The 20,341-nt window shown below is 41.6% G+C and overlaps 5 pseudogenes; 4 read left to right on the top strand and 1 right to left on the bottom strand.

Moving 5' to 3' along the window:
* Nucleotides 1-4,355: 4,355 nt before the first annotated feature.
* On the top strand, nt 4,356-7,630 carry LOC143595092 (putative alpha,alpha-trehalose-phosphate synthase [UDP-forming] 7 pseudogene; annotated as a pseudogene).
* Nucleotide 7,631: 1 nt separating this feature from the next.
* LOC143595093 (conserved oligomeric Golgi complex subunit 5 pseudogene) lies at nt 7,632-9,215 on the bottom strand (annotated as a pseudogene).
* A 1,927-nt stretch (nt 9,216-11,142) lies between these two features.
* Nucleotides 11,143-12,381, top strand: LOC143595095 (putative alpha,alpha-trehalose-phosphate synthase [UDP-forming] 7 pseudogene; annotated as a pseudogene).
* A 2,042-nt stretch (nt 12,382-14,423) lies between these two features.
* On the top strand, nt 14,424-15,719 carry LOC143595096 (putative alpha,alpha-trehalose-phosphate synthase [UDP-forming] 7 pseudogene; annotated as a pseudogene).
* A 353-nt stretch (nt 15,720-16,072) lies between these two features.
* On the top strand, nt 16,073-19,790 carry LOC143595097 (putative alpha,alpha-trehalose-phosphate synthase [UDP-forming] 7 pseudogene; annotated as a pseudogene).
* Nucleotides 19,791-20,341: the final 551 nt, after the last annotated feature.

The raw sequence follows: 20,341 nt of genomic DNA on the forward strand, positions 1-20,341 counted from the left end.
TCGACACCCCTCTCGGGATCAACGAGCGTGTTGCTTATTACAGTATAGCCGAATGCGTTGTCGTGAAAACGGTTCGTGATGGTTTGAATTTAACTCCTTACGAGTATATCGTGTGCTGTGAGGGTGTTTCAGGCTCGGATTTAAACGAGCCTAAAAAAAGTATGTTGGTTGTGTCAGAGTTTATCGGGTTTTCACCGTATTTAAGCGGTGCGATTCGTGTGAACCCATGGAACGTTGAAGCGACAGCTAAGGGGATGAACTAGGCTATATCCATGAGTGAGCCTGAGAAGCAGTTAAGGCATGAGAAGCATTATCGTTACGTTAGTACGCATAATGCCGGTTATTGGTCTAAAAGCTTCTTGCAAGATATGGAACGAATGTGTGCAGATCATTTTAGGAAAAGATGCTGGGGAATCGGTTTGGGATTTGGGTTCCGGGTCGTGGCCTTAGATCCTAATTTTAGGAAGCTTTCGATTGATAATATTGTTTCGGCTTCTGAGGCCCGTGCTCGGCCATGACGTCTCGAAGCTTCTTGGACAAGCGGAGCACGCGGACGGTGGACTGTCATAAATGAAGGGTGAGGTGTAGGTTGGAGAGCTGGATCGTTTTGGATCGGATTTGGTGGTTGGGGTCAGCGATCTCGGATCTGACCCTCTGGACGGAGGACTGGAGGGTGGAGACGGCTGAGCGGATGGCGGAGAGAGAGGCATCGGCGTCCTTGACGGAGGAGAGTTGCGACAGGAGGTTGTCGTGGTGGGAGAGGACCTCAGAGCTGAGTTGCTTATGGAGGAGGCGGATTCCGTCATGGATCTTCTTTGCGCGGGATACTGCGGTGCCGGAGGAGAACTGGGTGGAGTTGAAGTCTGGGGAGAGGAATTTAGAGAAGATGGGGTCGGAGGAGAAGGACTCTAGGAGGCTGCTGCTGCTGCTGTGGTGGGTTTGAAGGTGGGGAGGCATTGGACAGAGGTGCGTTGGACCGCCAGAGACGATGACATTGTTGCTTGCTTGGTTCTCCGGCTATTGTTGTTGCCGGAGAGAAATTATTAATAAAAAGACAAGGAAATGGTAGCTACTAGTTACTGACGGGAATGTGTTTACTTTACTGCTTGTGTGGAAACAAAATAAAGTATTTAATGGTATTGTTGCGGTTTGGTGTGATTTTGAACTAAAAACAAACTAAAATCAAAACTTCGGTTTTTAGATTATCTAAACCGTTCAGTTTTGATTTTTCGGTTTCGGTTTTTGCCATTTGAGATAGAAAATTTTAGGCCAAAAAGAAAGTTGGCATAAAATACTATAAATAATTTAGTTAATGGTTAACTAGTAGACTATTATGAATTTCACCAAAAGTAATTGAGTATATATTTATTAAATATTTTTAAATTATTTAAAATAAAAAACAAATAATAAAAATCTACAAATTCGGTACGGTTCGGTTTTTGTTACATGCAAACATAAAGCAAAACCGTCGGTATTTTTCTTGGTTTGATTTTTTCGGTTTGAAGTTTTTGGTTTCTTGCATACCTGCTAAATGCTACTTTGTTGTTGGTTACATTCATTACGGTACCCTCAGTTGAACATTAAGGCACTCTAGTTAGTAAATCCAAGCGTTACGCACCGAGTTGGCATGAAGTAGTTTGGTATTAGTTATGTTAGTTACAGTATCAGAACTAAAACAAGAGAATTACATATTTAAAGATAAACAGAACATATAAATAATCAAAAGTACCTTTGTAGCGCGGGGTTCTGATACTTATCTTACGTTATAATTTGTAATTGCATCTTGGATCTTCTCTGCGCGGGATGCTGCGGTGCCGGAGGAGAACTTAGTGGACTTTAAGTCTGGGGAGAGGAATTTAGAGAAGATGGGGTCGGAGGAGAAGGACTCTAGGAGGCTGCTGCTCCTGCTGCTTGTGGTTGTGGTGGGTTTGAAGGTGGGGAGGCGTTGGACGGAGGTGCGTTGGACCGCCGGAGACGATGAAATTGTTGCTTGCTTGGTTCTCCGGCTATTGTTGTTGCCGGAGAGAAATTATTGATAAAAAGACAAGGAAATGGTAGCTACTAGCTACCGACGGGAATGTGTTTACTTTACTGCCTGTGTGGAAACAAAATAAAGTATTTAATGGTATTGCTGCGGTTTGGTGCGATTTTAAACTAAAAACAAACTAAAAATCAAAACTTCGTTTTTTAGATTTTTAAACCGTTCAGTTTTAATTTTTTCGGTTTCGATTTTTGCCATTTGATATAGAAAATTTTAGGCCAAAAAGAAAGTTGGCATAAAATACTATAAATAATTTTGTTAATGGTTAACTAGTAGACTATTATGCATTTCGCCAAAAGTATTTGAGTACATATTTATTAAATTTTTTTAAATTATTTAAATAAAAAGCAAAAAATAAAAATCTACAAATTCGGTTCGGTTCGGTTTTTGTTACATGGAAACATAAAGCAAAACCGTCGGTATTTGTCTTGGTTTGGTTTTTTTGGTTTGAAGTTTTCGGTTTCTTGCATACCTACTAAATGGTACTTTGTGGTCGGTTACATTCATTACGGTACCCTTAGTTGGTAACTCTAAACATTAAGGCACTCTAGTTAGAAAAACCGAGCGTCACGCACCGAGTTGACTCGAAGTAGTTTGGTATTTGTTATGTTATTTACAGTATACTAACTAAAACAAGAGAATTACATATTTAAAGATAAAAGGGGCGTATAAATAATCAAAAGTACCTTTGTCGCGCGGGGCTCTAATATTTATTCTACGTTATAATTTGTAATTGAAAAAAAATGAAATATAAAATAAATATTACATATAGGGTGACTAAGAGCATGTTTGGGATTGAATTTGAAAGATGCTTATTGGTTTATTGGTGTTTTTAAAAAGCAACAAGTTAAAATGTGTTTCGCAAACACAAAAAAAATATATATTTTAACTTTTTGAAAAAGTTAAAAAACAGTTTTCAAAAGCCTCAAATCCTGGGTTTTCAAATGGTTTTTTGAAAAAGTCAGTAAGCATTTTTCAAACTCAATCCCAAACAGGCTCTAAACTTTGCCAACAAGTACGCTTACGAGTTACGATTTGTGTAGAAAACGAATCTCTGGAAACACATTGTTTATCTGCTTTAAGACGAAGGTGTCTCCAAACTAAACCACTACCATTTTTTACAGCTAACTAGAACTAGTTGTCTGGTGATATTAAAAGGCTTATTACTCCCCAAACACAAACCTCACATGAGCGAATAAACCTTACCACCTCCAACGAGTTAGCGGGTGTTTGAGTGAGCTTTTAAAACTTGTTTATTTCATATTTGTTTTCTGAAAAGCAAAAGATGTTTGGTAAAGCAAAGAAAAAGCTTCAAAATAAAGCTTTTCAAAAGTTATTTTTCTTTTACAAAAAGCAAATAAGCAAAAAAGTAAAAGTGATTCGCTTTCCATAACCTACTTCTACTTATGATCATCTGAGACACACAATCTTCTAACTAGCCTAATGTTTAGCTACAAGAATTTAATAAGATCTACTCATCAAAGAAACAAACAACTCACCTGCATGACCTCATCAAGCAACATCACATGCTTAAGCGGATCCATTTTCCTCGACAACACCCTCTGCAAATGCCAAACCGCTACCACAACCGAATGCAGCTGGTCCATACAACTCCCAATCCTCTGCCACAATGCCTCCTTCTCCTTACCTCCACTCCCAATCTGCGGCGTCCCGCTCCTCTGTATCCCCACGGGACCCCAAGCCCCCCACCCCCCCGATGCCGAAATCACCTTCATATCCAACGCCACGTTAACGCTCTTCACACCTGTATTCTTATACTTATTAATCAAGCCATCAACCATCGGCCGCAACTTCCCTAAATAATAAAAGAACTGCAACCCCGCACCGACCTCGGCCTGATTAATGCCTTGGAGCCCACGCTCCAGGGCCGTCATTCCTTGGGAGCGCAACCTCTGCCCGTCTTCCAACATGAGCTTCAGCTCCTTGTTAACCGACAGGATTCCGCCTCGACTCACATATGGCGGTTTGGCCTCTGTCCGAAGCCCAAGAACGCCTCCTAAATAAAGTTTTTGGGCCTTTTTATGTTTTTTCAGCACTTTTTATGTTTTTGTTTTTGGGTTTGTGTTAGTCCCATGGCCCATTTTAGGCCCATTTCGTATTAGACTCTTTATTTATATGCTGGTTATGTAATTGCAAAAGCCAGACTTGAATTTTATAATAATTACGTTTTCTCTTCATTTTCCCTGACCTATGGGTGGGATTTTTAGGGTCCGGAAGTTCATCTCGGGTATTCATTGAATCAACGTAATTCGATCTTCATTTTTGTTTTACCACCGCATCAGTTTGTCCTGTAATGGGGGAGGCTTATGTTGCAGTTAATAAGTTGTTCTCCCAAAAGGTTATTGAAGTAATGAATCCTGAGGACGACTTCGTCTGGATACACGAATACCATCTAATGGTGTTGCCTACCTTTTTAAGAAGACGGTTTAACCGTCTAAGAATGGGCTTTTTTCTCCACAGCCCCTTTTAATCTTTCGAGATCTATCGAACACTTTCGGTTCGCGAGGAAATCCTCAAAGCGCTACTAAACTCTGAGCTTATCGCTTTCCACACGTTCGATTACGCGCGTCATTTTCTTTCGTGCTACAGTCGGATGTTCGGTAATCCAAATGAGGGTATATCGGGATGGATTATTACGGAAGAATGGTTGGGATCAAGATAATGCCAGTTGGAATCCACATGGGTCAAATCGAGTCGGTTATGAAACTTGCTGATATAGCGTGGCGAGTCGAGGAACTTACGCGAGAATTTGATGGGAAAACCGTGTTTCTTGGAGTTGATGACATGGACATGTTTAAAGCCATCAATTTTCCCATCAATTTGATGGGAAAACCGTGTTTGGGATTGAATTTGAAAAATGCTTATTGGTTTATTGGTGTTTTTAAAAAGCAACAAGTTAAAATATATATTTTAACTTTTTGAAAAAGTTAAAAAGCAGTTTTTCAAAAGACTCAGATCCTGGTTTTTCAAATGGTTTTTTGAAAAAGTCAGTAAGCCTTTTTCAAACTCAATCCCAAACATGCTCTAAACTTTGCCAACAAGTACGCTTACGATTTACGATTTGTGTTGAAAACGAATCTCTGGAAACACATTGTATATATGTTTTAAGACGAAGGTGTCTCCAAACTAAACAACTACCATTTCAATGGCTAACTAGAACTAGTTGTCAGGTGATATTAAACGGATTATTACTCCCCAAACAAAAACCTCACATGAGCAAATAAACCTTACCACCTCCAACGAGTTAGGGAATGTTTGGGTGAGCTTTTAAAACTTGTTTATTTCATATTTGTTCTTTGAAAAGTAAAAGATGTTTGGTAAAGCAAATCAAAAAGCTTCAAAATAAAGCTTTTCAAAAGTTATTTTTGTGTTACAAAAAGCAAATAAGCAAAAAAGTAAAACTGATTCGCATTTCCATAACCTACTTCTACATATGTTCATCTAAGACACACAATCTTCTAACTAGACAAATGCTTACCTACAAGTATTTAATAAGATCTACTCATCAAAGAAACAAACAACTCACCTGCATGACCTCGTCAAGCATCAGCACAAGCGTATACAGATTCCTTTTCTTCGACAACACCCTCTGCAAATGCCAAACCGCCACCACAACCGAATGCAGCTGTCCATACAACTCCACATCCTCTGCCACAACTCCTCCTTCGCCTTACCTCCACTCCCAATCTGCGATGTCCCGCTCCTCTGTATCCCCCGGGATCCTAAACCCCCCATCACCGACGCCGAAATCGCCTTCATATCCAACGCCACGCACACGCTCTTCACACATGTTTTCTTATACATATTAATCAAGCCATCACCGTCGGCCGCAACTCCCCTAAATTATAAAAGACCTGCAACCCCGTACCGACCTCGGCCTGATTAAAGCCCTAGAGCCCCCGCTCCAAGGCCGTCATTCCTTGGGTGCGCAGCCTCTGCCCGGCTTCGAACACGAGCTTCATCTCCTAGTCAACCGACATGATTCCTTGGGTGCGCACCCTCTGCCTGGCTCCGCCGGCCTACGGCGGCTTGTCCCCTTTCCGAAGCCCAAAAACGCCAACTAAATAATGTTTTGGGCCTTTTTATGTTTTTTCAGCACTTTTTATGTTTTTGTATTTGGGTTTGCGTTCAGCCCATGGCCCATTTTAGGCCCGTTTCGTATTAGACTCTTTATTTATATACTGATTATGTAATTGCAAAAGATAGACTTTAATTTTATAATAACTACTTTTTCTCTTCATTTTGCCTGACCTTTGGGTGGGATTTTTAGGGTTTGGAAGTTCATCTTGGGTATTCGTTGAATCAACGTGATTCGATCTTCATTTTCGTTTTACCACCGCATCAGTTTGCCCTGTCAATGGGGGAGGCTTATGTTGCAGTTAATAAGTTGTTCTCCCAAAAGGTTATTGAAGTAATGAATCCTGAGGACGACTTCGTCTGGATACACGAATACCATCTAATGGTGTTGCCTACCTTTTTAAGAAGACGGTTTAACCGTCTAAGAATGGGCTTTTTTCTCCAAAGCCCCTTTTAATCTTTCGAGATCTATCGAACACTTTCGGTTCGCGAGGAAATCCTCAAAGCGCTACTAAACTCTGAGCTTATCGCTTTCCACACGTTCGATTACGCGCGTCATTTTCTTTCGTGCTACAGTCGGATGTTCGGTAATCGAAATGAGGGTATATCGGGATGGATTATTACGGAAGAAAGGTTGGGATCAAGATAATGCCAGTTGGAATCCACATGGGTCAAATCGAGTCGGTTATGAAACTTGCTGATATAGCGTGGCGAGTCGAGGAACTTACGCGAGAATTTGATGGGAAAACCGTGTTTCTTGGAGTTGATGACATGGACATGTTTAAAGCCATCAATTTAAAACTTCTAGCGATTGAACAGTTGTTGAAAACGCATCCATCATGGCAGGGTCGTGCGGTTCTTTTGCAAATTGAAAATCCCGTCAGGGGTAAAGGTGGAATTTACTTGGACGAAATAAAAGACGAGATACAAGAAAGCTGTAAGCGTATCAATAATCAGTTCGGTAAACCTGGGTATCAACCGATCGTTTACATCGACACCCATCTTGGGATCAACGAGCGTGTTGCTTATTACAGTATAGCCGAATGCGTTGTCGTGAAAGCGATTCGTGATGGTTTGAATTTAACTCCTTACGAGTATATCGTGTGTCGTGAGGGTGTTTCAGGCTCGGATTCAAACGAACCTAAAAAGAGTATGTTGGTTGTGTCGGAGTTTATCGGGTGTTCGCCGTCTTTAAGCGGTGCGATTCGTGTGAACCCATGGAACGTTGAAGCGACAGCTGAGGGGATGAATGAGGCTATATCCATGAGTGAGCCTGAGAAGCAGTTAAGGCATGAGAAGCATTATCGTTACGTTAGTACGCATAATGTCGGTTATTGGTCTAAAAGCTTCTTGCAAGATATGGAACGAACGTATGCAGATCATTTTAGGAAAATATACTGGGGAATCGGTTTGGGATTCGGGTTCCAAGCCGTGTCCTTAGATCCTAATTTTAGTAAGCTTTCGATTGATAATATTGTTTCGGCTTCTGAGGCTCGGGCTCGGCCATGACGTCACGAAGCATTTTGGACAAGCGGAGCACGCGGACGGTGGACTGGCATAAATGAAGGGTGAGGTGTAGGTTGGAGAGCTGGATTGTTTTGGACCAGATCTGGCGGTTGGGGTCAGCGATCTTGGAACTGACCCTGTGGACGGAGGACCGGAGGTTGGAGACGGTTGAGCGGATGGTGGAGAGAGAGGTGTCGGCGTCCTTGACGGAGGAGAGCTGTGAGAGGAGGTCATCGTGGCGGGAGGGGACCTCGGAGCGGAGTTGCTTATGGAGGAGGCAGATGCTGTCTTGAATCTTCTCTGCGTGGGATGCTGCGGTGCCGGAGGAGAGTGCGTCAGAGGAGAACTAGGTGGAGTTGAAATCTGGGGAGAGGAATTTAGAGAAGATGGGGTCGGAGGAGAAGGACTCCAGGAGGCTGCTGCTGCTGCCGCTTTTTGTTGTTGTGGGTTTGAAGATGGGAGGCGTTGGACGGAGGTGCGTTGGACCGCCGGAGACGATGACATTGTTGCTTGCTTGGTTCTCCGGCTATTGTTGTTGCCGGAGAGAAATTATTGATAAAAAGACAAGGAAATTGTAGCTACTAGCTACCGACGGGAATATGTTTACTTTACTGCCTGTGTGGAAACAAAATAAAGTATTTAATGGTATTGCTGAGGTTTGGTGCGATTTTAAACTAAAATCAAACTAAAAATCAAAACTTTGATTTTTAGATTATTTAAACCGTTCAGTTTTGATTTTTTCGGTTTCGGTTTTTGCCATTTGAGATAGAAAATTTTAGGTCAAAAAGAAAGTTGGCATAAAATACTATAAATAATTTTGTTAATGGTTAACTATTGCATTTTGCCAAAAGTATTTGAGTATATATTTATTAAATTTTTTTAAATAATTTAAAATAAAAAACAAAAAATAAAAATCTACAAATTCGGTTCAGTTCGGTTATTGTTACATGCAAATATAAAGCAAAATCGTCGGTATTTGTCTTGGTTTGGTTTTTTCAGTTTGAAGTTTTCGGTTTCTTGCATACCTACTAAATGGTACTTTGGTGTCGGTTACATTCATTACGGTACCCTCAGTTGGTAACTCCGAACATTAAGGCACGCAGACGGTGGACTGGCATAAATGCAGGGTGAGGTGTAGGTTGGAGAGCTGGATCGTTTTGGATCGGATTTTTTGGTTGGGGTCAGCGATCTCGGATCTGACCCTGTGGACGGAGGACTGGAGGGTGGAGACGGCTGAGCGGATGGCGGAGAGAGAGGCGTCGACGTCCTTTACGGAGGAGAGATGTGGGAGGAGGTCGTTGTGGCGGGAGAAGACCTCGGAGCGGAGTTGCTTATGGCGGAGGCGGATGCCATCTTGGATATTCTCTGCGCGGGATGCTGCGGTGCCGGAGGAGAGTGCGTCGGATGAGAACTAGGTGGAGTTGAAGTCTGGGGAGAGGAATTTAGAGAAGATGGGGTCGGAGGAGAAGGACTCTTGGAGGATGTTGCTGCTGCTGCTTGTGGTTGTGGTGGGTTTGAAGGTGGGGAGGCGTTGGAGGGAGGTGCATTTGACTGCCGGAGACGATGACATTGTTGCTTGCTTGGTTCTCCGGCTATTGTTGTTGCCGGAGAGAAATTATTGATAAAAAGACAAGGAAATGGTAGCTACTAGCTACCGACGGGAATGTGTTTACCGCCTGTGTGGAAACAAAATAAAGTATTTAATGGTATAACTGCGGTTTGGTGCGATTTTAAACTAAAAACAAACTAAAAATCAAGACTTCGGTTTTTAGATTATTTGACAGTTTTGATTTTTTCTGTTTCCGTTTTTGCCATTTGAGATAGAAAATTTTAGGCCAAAAAGAATGTTGGCATAAAATACTATAAATAATTTTGTTAATGGTTAACTAGTAGACTATTATGCATTTCGCCAAAAGTAATTGCAAAAAAAAATAAAATATAAAGTAAATATTACATATAGGGTGACTAAGAGCATGTTTGGGATTGAATTTGAAAAATGCTTATTGGTTTATTGGTGTTTTTAAAAAGCAACAAGTTAAAATATATATTTTAACTTTTTGAAAAAGTTAAAAAGCAGTTTTTCAAAAGACTCAGATCCTGGTTTTTCAAATGGTTTTTTGAAAAAGTCAGTAAGCCTTTTTCAAACTCAATCCCAAACATGCTCTAAACTTTGCCAACAAGTACGCTTACGATTTACGATTTGTGTTGAAAACGAATCTCTGGAAACACATTGTATATATGTTTTAAGACGAAGGTGTCTCCAAACTAAACAACTACCATTTTAATGGCTAACTAGAACTAGTTGTCAGGTGATATTAAACGGATTATTACTCCCCAAACACAAACCTCACATGAGCAAATAAACCTTACCACCTCCAACGAGTTAGGGAATGTTTGGGTGAGCTTTTAAAACTTGTTTATTTCATATTTGTTCTTTGAAAAGTAAAAGATGTTTGGTAAAGCAAATCAAAAAGCTTCAAAATAAAGCTTTTCAAAAGTTATTTTTGTGTTACAAAAAGCAAATAAGCAAAAAAGTAAAACTGATTCGCATTTCCATAACCTACTTCTACATATGTTCATCTAAGACACACAATCTTCTAACTAGACAAATGCTTACCTACAAGTATTTAATAAGATCTACTCATCAAAGAAACAAACAACTCACCTGCATGACCTCGTCAAGCATCAGCACAAGCGTATACAGATTCCTTTTCTTCGACAACACCCTCTGCAAATGCCAAACCGCCACCACAACCGAATGCAGCTGTCCATACAACTCCACATCCTCTGCCACAACTCCTCTTTCGCCTTACCTCCAATCCCAATCTGCGATGTCCCGCTCCTCTGTATCCCCCGGGATCCTAAACCCCCCATCCCCGAAGCCGAAATCGCCTTCATATCCAACGCCACGCACACGCTCTTCACACATGTTTTCTTATACATATTAATCAAGCCATCAACCGTCGGCCGCAACTCCCCTAAATTATAAAAGACCTGCAACCCCGTACCGACCTCGGCCTGATTAAAGCCCTAGAGCCCCCGCTCCAAGGCCGTCATTCCTTGGGTGCGCAGCCTCTGCCCGGCTTCGAACACGAGCTTCATCTCCTAGTCAACCGACATGATTCCTTGGGTGCGCACCCTCTGCCTGGCTCCGCCGGCCTACGGCGGCTTGGCCCCTTTCCGAAGCCCAAAAGCGCCAACTAAATAAAGTTTTGGGCCTTTTTATGTTTTTTCAGCACTTTTTAAGTTTTTGTATTTGGGTTTGCGTTCAGCCCATGGCCCATTTTAGGCCCGTTTCGTATTAGACTCTTTATTTATATACTGATTATGTAATTGCAAAAGATAGACTTTAATTTTATAATAACTACTTTTTCTCTTCATTTTGCCTGACCTTTGGGTGGGATTTTTAGGGTTTGGAAGTTCATCTTGGGTATTCGTTGAATCAACGTGATTCGATCTTCATTTTCGTTTTACCACCGCATCAGTTTGTCCTGTCAATGGGGGAGGCTTATGTTGCAGTTAATAAGTTGTTCTCCCAAAAGGTTATTGAAGTAATGAATCCTGAGGACGACTTCGTCTGGATACACGAATACCATCTAATGGTGTTGCCTACCTTTTTAAGAAGACGGTTTAACCGTCTAAGAATGGGCTTTTTTCTCCACAGCCCCTTTTAATCTTTCGAGATCTATCGAACACTTTCGGTTCGCGAGGAAATCCTCAAAGCGCTACTAAACTCTGAGCTTATCGGTTTCCACACGTTTGATTACGCGCGTCATTTTCTTTCGTGTTGTAATCGGATGTACGGTTTGGAGTACCAATCGAAACGGGGGTATATTGGGTTAGATTATTACGGAAGAACGGTTGGGATCAAGATAATGCCATTTGGAATCCACATGGGTCAAATCGAGTCGGTTATGAAACTTGTTGATATAGAGTGGCGAGTCGAGGAACTTAAGCGAGAATTTGATGGGAAAACCGTGTTTCTTGGAGTTGATGACATGGACGTGTTTAAAGCCATCAATTTAAAACTTCTTGCGACGGAACAGTTGTTGAAAACGCATCCATCGTGGCAGGGTCGTGCGGTTCTTGTGAAAATTGCAAATCCCGTCAGGGGTAAAGGCGGAATTTACTTGGATGAAATACAAGCCGAGATACAAGAAAGCTGTAAGCGTATCAATAATCATTTCTGTAAACCTAGGTATCAGCCGATCGTTTACATCGACACCCCTCTAGGGATCAACGAGCGTGTTGCTTATTACAGTATAGCCGAATGCGTTGTCGTGACAGCGATTCATGATGGTTTGAATTTAACTCCTTACGAGTATATCGTGTGTCGTGAGGGTGTTTCAAGCTCGGATTCAAACGAGCATAAAAAGATTATGTTGGTTGTGTCAGAGTTTATCGGGTGTTTACCGTCTTTAAGCGGTGCGATTCGTGTGAACCCATGGAACGTTGAAGCGACAGCTGAGGGGATGAACGAGGCTATATCCATGAGTGAGCTTGAGAAGCAGTTAAGGCACGAGAAGCATTATCGTTACGTTAGTACGCATAATGTCGGTTATTGGTCTAAAAGCTTCTTCCAAGATATGGAACTAACGTGTGCAGATCATTTTAGGAAAAGATGCCGGGGAACCGGTTTGGGATTCGGGTTCTGGGTCGTGGCCTTAGATCCTAATTTTAGGAATCGTTCGATTGTTAATATTCTTTTGGCTTCTGAGGCTCGGGCTCAGCCATGACGTCTCGAAGCTTCTTGGACAAGCGGAGCACGTGGACGGTGGACTGGCATAAATGAAGGGTGAGGTGTAGGTTGGTGAGCTGGATCGTTTTGGATCGGATCTGGCGGTTGGGGTCAGCGATCTCGGATCTGAACCTGTGGACGGAGGACTGGAGGGTGGAGACGGCTGAGCGGATGGCGGAGAGAGAGGCGTCGGCGTCCTTGACGGAGGAGAGCTGTGAGAGGAGGTCTTCATGGCGGAAGAGGACCTCAGAGCGGAGTTGCTTATAGAGGAGGCGGTTCAGTTCGGTTTTTGTTACATGCAAACATAAAGCAAAACCGTCGATATTTGTCTTGGTTATGTTTTTTCGGTTTCTTGCATACCTACTAAAAGGTACTTTGGTGTCGGTTACAATCATTACGGTACCCTCAGTTGGTAACTCCGAACATTAAGGCACTCTAGTTAGTTAATCTGAGCGTTACGCACCGAGTTCGCATGAAGTAGTTTGGTATTAGTTATGTTAGTTACAGTATCAGAACTAAAACAAGAGAATTACATATTTAAAGATAAAAAGGATATATAAATAATCAAAAGTTTCTTTGTAGCGCGGGGCTCTGATATTTATCTTACGTTATAATTTGTAATTGCAAATATAAACTAAATATTACATATAGGGTGACTAAGAGCATGTTTGGGATTGAATTTGAAAACTGCTTTTTGGTTTATTGGTGTTTTTAAAAAGCAACAAGTTAAAATGTGTTTGGCAAATACAAAAAAAATATATATATTTTAACTTTTTAAAAAAGATAAAAAGCAGTTTTTCAAAAGTCTCAAATCCTGGTTTTTCAAATGGTTTTTTGAAAAAGAAAGTAAGCCTTTTTCAAACTCAATCTCAAACATGCTCTAAACTTTGCCAACAAGTACGCTTACGAGTTACGATTTGTGTTGAAAACGAATCTCTGAAAACACATTGTATATCTTCTTTAAGACGAAGGTGTCTCCAAACTAAACCACTGCCATTTTTAACGGCTAATTAGAACTAGTTGTCAGGTGATATTAAAAGGCTTATTACTCACCAAACACAAACCTCACATGAGCGAATAAACCTTACCAACTCCAACGAGTTAGGGGGTGTTTGGGTGAGCTTTTAAAACTTGTTTATTTCATATTTGTTTTTTGAAAAGCAAAAGATGTTTGGTAAAGAAAATCAAAAAGCTTCAAAATAAAGTTTTTAAAAAGTTATTTTTGTTTTACTAAAACCAAATAAGCAAAAAAGTAAACGTGATTCACATTTCCATAACCTACTTCTACTTATGATCATCTGAGACACACAATATTCTAACTAGCCTAATGCTTACCCACAAGTATTTAATAAAATCTACTCATCAAAGAAACACACAACTCACCTGCATGACCTCATCAAGCAGCAGCACATGCGTAAACGGATCCCTTTTCTTCGACAACACCCTCTGCAAATGCCAAACCGCCACCACAACCGAATGCAGCTAGTCCATACAACTCCCCATCCTCTGCCACAACGCCTCCTTCACCTTACCTCCACTCCCAATCTGCGGCTTCTCGCTCCTCTGTATCCCCCCGGGAACCCCAAACCCCCCACCTCCCGACGCCGAAATCGCCTTCATATCCAACGCCATGCTCACACTCTTCATACATGTATTCTTATACTTATTAATCAAGCCATCAGACGTCGGCCGAAACTCCCCTGAATTATAAAAGACCTGCAACCCCGCACCGACCTCCGCTTGATTAAAGCCTTGGAGCCCCCGCTCCAATGCCGTCATTGCTTGGGTGCGTAGCGTCTGTCCGGCTTCGAACACGAGCTTCAGCTCCTCGTCAACCGACAGGATTCCTTGGGTGCGCAACCTCTGCCCGGCTCTGCCCGCCTACGGCGGTTTGGCCCCTGTCCGAAGCCTAAAAACGCCTCCTAAATAATGTTTTGGGCCTTTTTATGTTTTTTCAGCACTTTTTATGTTTTTGTATTTGGTTTTGTGTTCAGCCCATCGCCCATTTTAGGCCCATTTCGTATTAGACTCTTTATTTATATGCTGGTTATGTAATTGCAAATGACAGACTTGAATTTTATAATAATTACTTTTTCTCTTCATTTTCCCTGACCTTTGGGTGGGATTTTTACGGTTTGGAAATTCATCTCGGGTATTCGTTGAATCAACGTGATTCGATCTTCATTTTCGTTTTACCGCTGCATCAGTTTGACCGGTCAATGTGGGAGGCTTATGTTGTGGCTAATAAGTTATTCTTCCCAAAGGTAATTGAAGTAATCAACCTTGAGGAAGACTTCATCTGGATACACGATTACCATCTAATGCTGTTGCCTACCTTTTTAAGAAGACAGTTTAACCGTCTAAGAATGGGCTTTTTTCTCCAGAGCCCTTTTCCATCTTCTCAGATCTACCGAACACTTCCGGTTCTCGAGGAAATCCTCAAAGCCATACTGAACTCCGACCATATCGGTTTCCACACGTTTGATTACGTGCGTCATTTTCTTTCGTGTTGCATTTGGATGTTCGGTTTGGAGTACCAATCGAAACGAGGGTATATCGGGTTGGATTATTACGGAAGAACGGTTAGGATCAAGATAATGCCAGCTGGAATCCACATGGGTTAAATCGAGTCGGTTATGAAACTTGCTGATATAGAGTGGCGAGTCGAAGAACTTAAGCGAGAATTTGATGGGAAAACCGTGTTTCTTGGAGTTGATGACATGGACGTGTTTGAAGCCATCAATTTAAAACTTCTAGCGATGGAACAGTTGTTGAAAACACATCCATCGTGGCAGGGTCGTGCGGTTCTTGTGAAAATTGCAAATCCCGTCAGGCGGAATTTACTTGGATGAAATACAAGCCGAGTTAAAAGAAAGTTGTAAGCGTATCAATAATCAGTTCGGTAAACCTGGGTATCAGCCGATCGTTTACATCAACACCCCTCTCATGATCAACGAGCATGCTGCTTATTACAATATACCCATGGTTGTGTCAGAGTTTATCGGGTGTTATTCGTCTTTAAGCGGTGCGATTCATATGAACCCACGGAACGTTGAAGCGACAGCTGAGGGGATGAACGAGGCTATATCCATGAGTGAGCCTGAGAAGCAGTTAAGGCACAAGAAGCATTATCGTTACGTTAGTACCCATAATGTCGGTTATTGGTCTAAAATATTCTTGCAAGATATGGAACGAACATGTGTAGATCATTTTAGGAAAAGATGCTGGAGAATCGGTTTTGGATTCGGGTTCTGTGTGGTGGCCTTAGATTCTAATTTTAGGAAGCTTTCGATTGATAATATTGTTTTGGCTTCTGAGGCTCGGGCTCGGCCATGACGTCTCGAAGCTTCTTGGACAAGCGGAGTACGCAGACGGTGGGCTGGCATAAATGAAAGGTGAGGTGTAGGTTGGAGAGCTGGATCGTTTTGGATCGGATCTGGTGGTTGGGTCAGCGATCTCGGATCTGACCCTGTGGACGGAGGACTGGATGTTGGAGACGGCTGAGCGAATGGCGGAGAGAGAGTGAGAGGAGGTCGTTGTGGCGGGAGAGGACCTCGGAACGGAGTTGCTTATGGAGGAGAATGATGACGTCTTGGATCTTCTCTGCGCAGGATGATGCGGGGCCATAGGAGTGTGCGTCGGAGGAAAGCTGGGTGGAGTTGAAGTCTGGAGAGAAGAATTTAGAGAAGATGGGGTCGTTGGAGAAGGACTCTAGGCGGTTGCTGATGCTTGTGGTTGTGGTGGGTCTAAAGGTGGGGAGGCATTGGACGGAGGTGCGTTGGACCGCCGGAGACGATGACATTGTTGCTTGCTTAGTTCTTTGGCTATTGTTGTTGCCGGAGAGAAATTACTGATAAAAAGACAAGGAAATGGTAGCTACTAGCTACCGATGGGAATGTTTACTTTATTGCCTGTGTGGAAACAAAATAAATAATTTAATGGTATTGTTGCGGTTTGGTGCGATTGTAAACTAAAAATCAATATTTCGGTTTTTAGATTATTTAAACCGTTCAATTTTTATTTATTCTGTTTCGGTTTTTGCCATTTGAGATAAAAAATTTTAGGCCAAAAAGAAAGTTGGCATAAAATACTATAAATAATTTTGTTAATGGTTAACTAGTAGACTATTATGTATTTCGCTAAAAGTATTTGAGTATATATTTATTAAATTTTTTTAAATTATTTATAATAAAAAACAAGATATAAAAATCTACAAATTCGGTCCGGTTCGGTTTTTGTTACATGCAAACATAAAGCAAAACCTTCGGTATTTGTCTTGGTTTGGTTTTTTCGGTTTGAAGTTTTCGGTTTCTTGCATACCTACTAAATGGTACTTTGGTGTCGGTTACATTCATTACGGTACCCTCAGTTGGTAACTCCGAACATTAAGGCACTATAGTTAGTAAATCCGAGCGTTACGCACCGAGTTGGCATGAAGTAGTTTGGCATTTGTTATGTTAGTTACAGTATCAGAACTAAAACAAAAGAATTACATATTTAAAGATGAAAAGGACATATAAATAATCAAAAGTACCTTTGTAGAGCGGGGCTCTGATATTTATCTTACGTTATAATTTGTAATTGCAAAAAAATGAAATATAAAATAAATATTACATATAGGGTGACTAAGAGCATGTTTGGGATTGAATTTGAAAAAATGCTTATTGGTTTATTGGTGTTTTAAGAAAGAAACAAGTTAAAATGTGTTTGGCAAAAACAAAAAAAAATATTTTAACTTTTTGAAAAAGTTACAAAAAACAGTTTTTCTAAAGCCTCAAATCCTGGTATCAAATGGTTTTTTGAAAAAGTCAGTAAGCCTTTTTCAAACTCAATCCCAAACATGCTCTAAACTTTGCAAACAAGTACGCTTACGAGTTACGATTTGTGTTGAAAACGAATATCTGGAAACACATTGTATATCTGCTGTAAGATGAAGGTGTCTCTAAAATAAACCACAAGCATTTTTAATGGCTAACTAGAACTAGTTGCAGGTGATATTAAAAGGCTTATTACTCCCCAAACACAAACCTCACATGAGCGAATAAACCTTACCACCTCCAACGAGTTGGGGGTGTTTGGGTGAGTTTTTAAAACTTGTTTATGTCATATTTGTTTTTGAAAAGAAAAAGATGTTTGGTAAAGCAAATCAAAAAGCTTCAAAATAAAGCTTTTCAAAAGTTATTTTTGTTTTACAAAAAGCAAATAAGCAAAAAAGGAAAAGTTATTCGCATTTCCATAACCTACTTCTACTTATGATCATCTGAGACACACAATATTCTAACTAGCCTAATCTTACCTACAAGTATTTAATAAGATCTACTCATTAAAGAAACAAACAACTCACCTGCATAACCTCATCAAGCAGCAGCACATGCGTAAACGGATCCCTTTTCTTCGACAACACCCTCTGCAAATGCCAAACCGCCACCACAACCGAATGCAACTGGTCCATACAACTCCCCATCCTCTGCCACAACGCCTCCTTCGCCTTACCTCCACTCCCAATCTGCGGCGTCCCGCTCCTCTATATCCCCCCGGCACCCGAAACCCCCCACCCCCCGGCGCCGAAATCGCCTTCATATTCAATGCCATGCTCTGGATCTTCACACCTGTATTCTTATACTTATTAATCAAGCCATCAACCGTCGGCTGCAACTCCCATAAATTATAAAAGACCTGCAACCCCGCACCGACCTCGCCCTGCTTATAGCCTTGGAGCCCCCGCTCCAAGGCCGTCATTCCTTGGGTGCGCAGCCTCTGCCCGGCTTCGAACACGAGTTTCAGATCCTCTTCAACCGACAGGATTCCTTCGGTGCGCAGCCTCTGTCCTCCTAAGGCGGTTTGGCCCCTGTCTGAAGCCCCAAAACCCCTCCTAAATAAAGTTTTGGGCCTTTTTTTGTTTTTTCAGCACTTTTTATGTTTTTGTTTTTGGGTTTGTGTTCGGCCCATGGCCTATTTTAGGCCCATTTCATATTAGACTCTTTATTTATATGTTGGTTATGTAACCGCAAGAGACAGACTTGAATTTAATAATAATTACTTTTTCTCTTCATTTTCCCTGACCTTTGGGTGAGAATTTTAGGGTTTGGAAGTTCATCTCGGGTATTCATTGAATCAACGTGATTCGATCTTCATTTTCGTTTTACCGCTGCATCAGTTTGACCGTCAATGTGGGAGGCTTATGTTGCGGCTAATAAGTTATTCTCCCCAAAGGTAATTGAAGTAATCAACCCTGAGGACGACTTCATTTGGATACACGATTACCATCTAATGGTGTTGCCTACCTTTTTAAGAAGACAGTTTAACCGTCTAAGAATGGGCTTTTTTCTCTAGAGCCATTTTCCATCTTCTGAGATCTACCGAACACTTCCGGTTCTCGAGGAAATCCTCAAAGCGCTACTGAACTCTGACCATATCGGTTTCCACACGTTTGATTACACGCGTTATTTTCTTTCGTGTTGCATTCGGATGTTTGGTTTGGAGTACCAATCGAAACAAGGGTATATCGGGTTGGATTATTACGGAAGAACGGTTGGGATCAAGATAATGCCAGTTGGAATCCACATGGGTCAAATCGAGTCGGTTATGAAACTTGCTGATATAGAGTGGCGAGTCGAGGAACTTAAGCAAGAATTTGATGGGAAAAACGTGTTTCTTGGAGTTGATGACATGGACATGTTTAAAGCCATCAATTTAAAACTTCTAGCGATGGAACAGTTGTTGAAAACGCATCTATCGTGGCAGGGGCGTGCGGTTCTTGTGCAAATTGCATATCCCGTCAGGGGTAAAGGCGGAATTTACTTGGATGAAATACAAGCCGAGATACATGAAAGCTGTAAGCGTATCAATAACTAGTTCGGTAAACCTGCGTATCAGCCGATCGTTTACATCGACACCCCTCTCGGGATCAACGAGCGTGTTGCTTATTACAGTATAGCCGAATGCGTTGTCGTGACAGCGGCTCGTGATGGTTTGAATTTAACTCCTTACAAGTATATCGTGTGTCGTGAGGGTGTTTCAGGCTCGGATTCAAACGAGCCTAAAAAGAGTATGTTGGTTGTGTCAGAGTTTATTGGGTGTTCACCGTCTTTAAGTGGTGTGATTCGTGTGAACCTATTGAATGTTGAAGCGACAGCTGAGGGGATGAACGAGGGTATATCCATGAGTGATCCTGAGAAGCAGTTAAGGCACGAGAAGCATTATTGTTTCGTTAGTACGCATAATGTCGGTTATTGGTCTAAAATATTCTTGCAAGATATGGAACTAACGTGTGCAGATCATTTTAGGAAAAGATGCTGGGAAATCGGTTTGGGATTCGGGTTTCGGGCCGTGGCCATAGATCCTAATTTTAGGAAGCTTTCGATTGATAATATTGTTTCGGCTTCTGAGGCTCGGGCTCGGCCATGACGTCTCGAAGCTTCTTGGACAAGCGGAGCACGCAGACGGTGGACTGGCATAAATGAAGGGTGAGGTGTAGGTTGAAGTCTGGGGAGGGGAATTTAGAGAAGATGGGGTCGGAGTATAAGGACTCTAGGAGGCGGCTGCTGCGGCTGCTTGTGGTTGTGGTGGGTTTGAAAGTGGGTAGGCGTTGAACGGAGGTGCGTTGGACCGCCAGAGACGATGACATTGTTGCTTGCTTGGTTCTCCGGCTATTGTTGTTGCCGGAGAGAAATTATTGATAAAAAGACAAGGAAATGGTAGCTACTAGCTACCAACGGGAATGTGTTTACTTTACTGCCTGTGTGAAAACAATATAAAGTATTTAACGGTATTGTTGCGGTTTGGTGCGATTTTAAACTAAAAACAAACTAAATCAAAACTTCAGTTTTTAGATTATTTAAACCGTTCAGTTTTGATTTTTTCGGTTTCGGGTTTTGCCATTTGAGATAGAAAATTTTAGGCCAAAAAAAAGTAGGCATAATATACTATAAATAATTTTGTTTATGGTTAACTAGCAC

The sequence above is a fragment of the Bidens hawaiensis genome, unplaced genomic scaffold, assembly GCF_021521415.1.
Source record: "Bidens hawaiensis isolate Kalapana, Puna unplaced genomic scaffold, B.hawaiensis_p1.1 tig00044657_1, whole genome shotgun sequence".
Lineage (NCBI taxonomy): Eukaryota > Viridiplantae > Streptophyta > Magnoliopsida > Asterales > Asteraceae > Bidens > Bidens hawaiensis.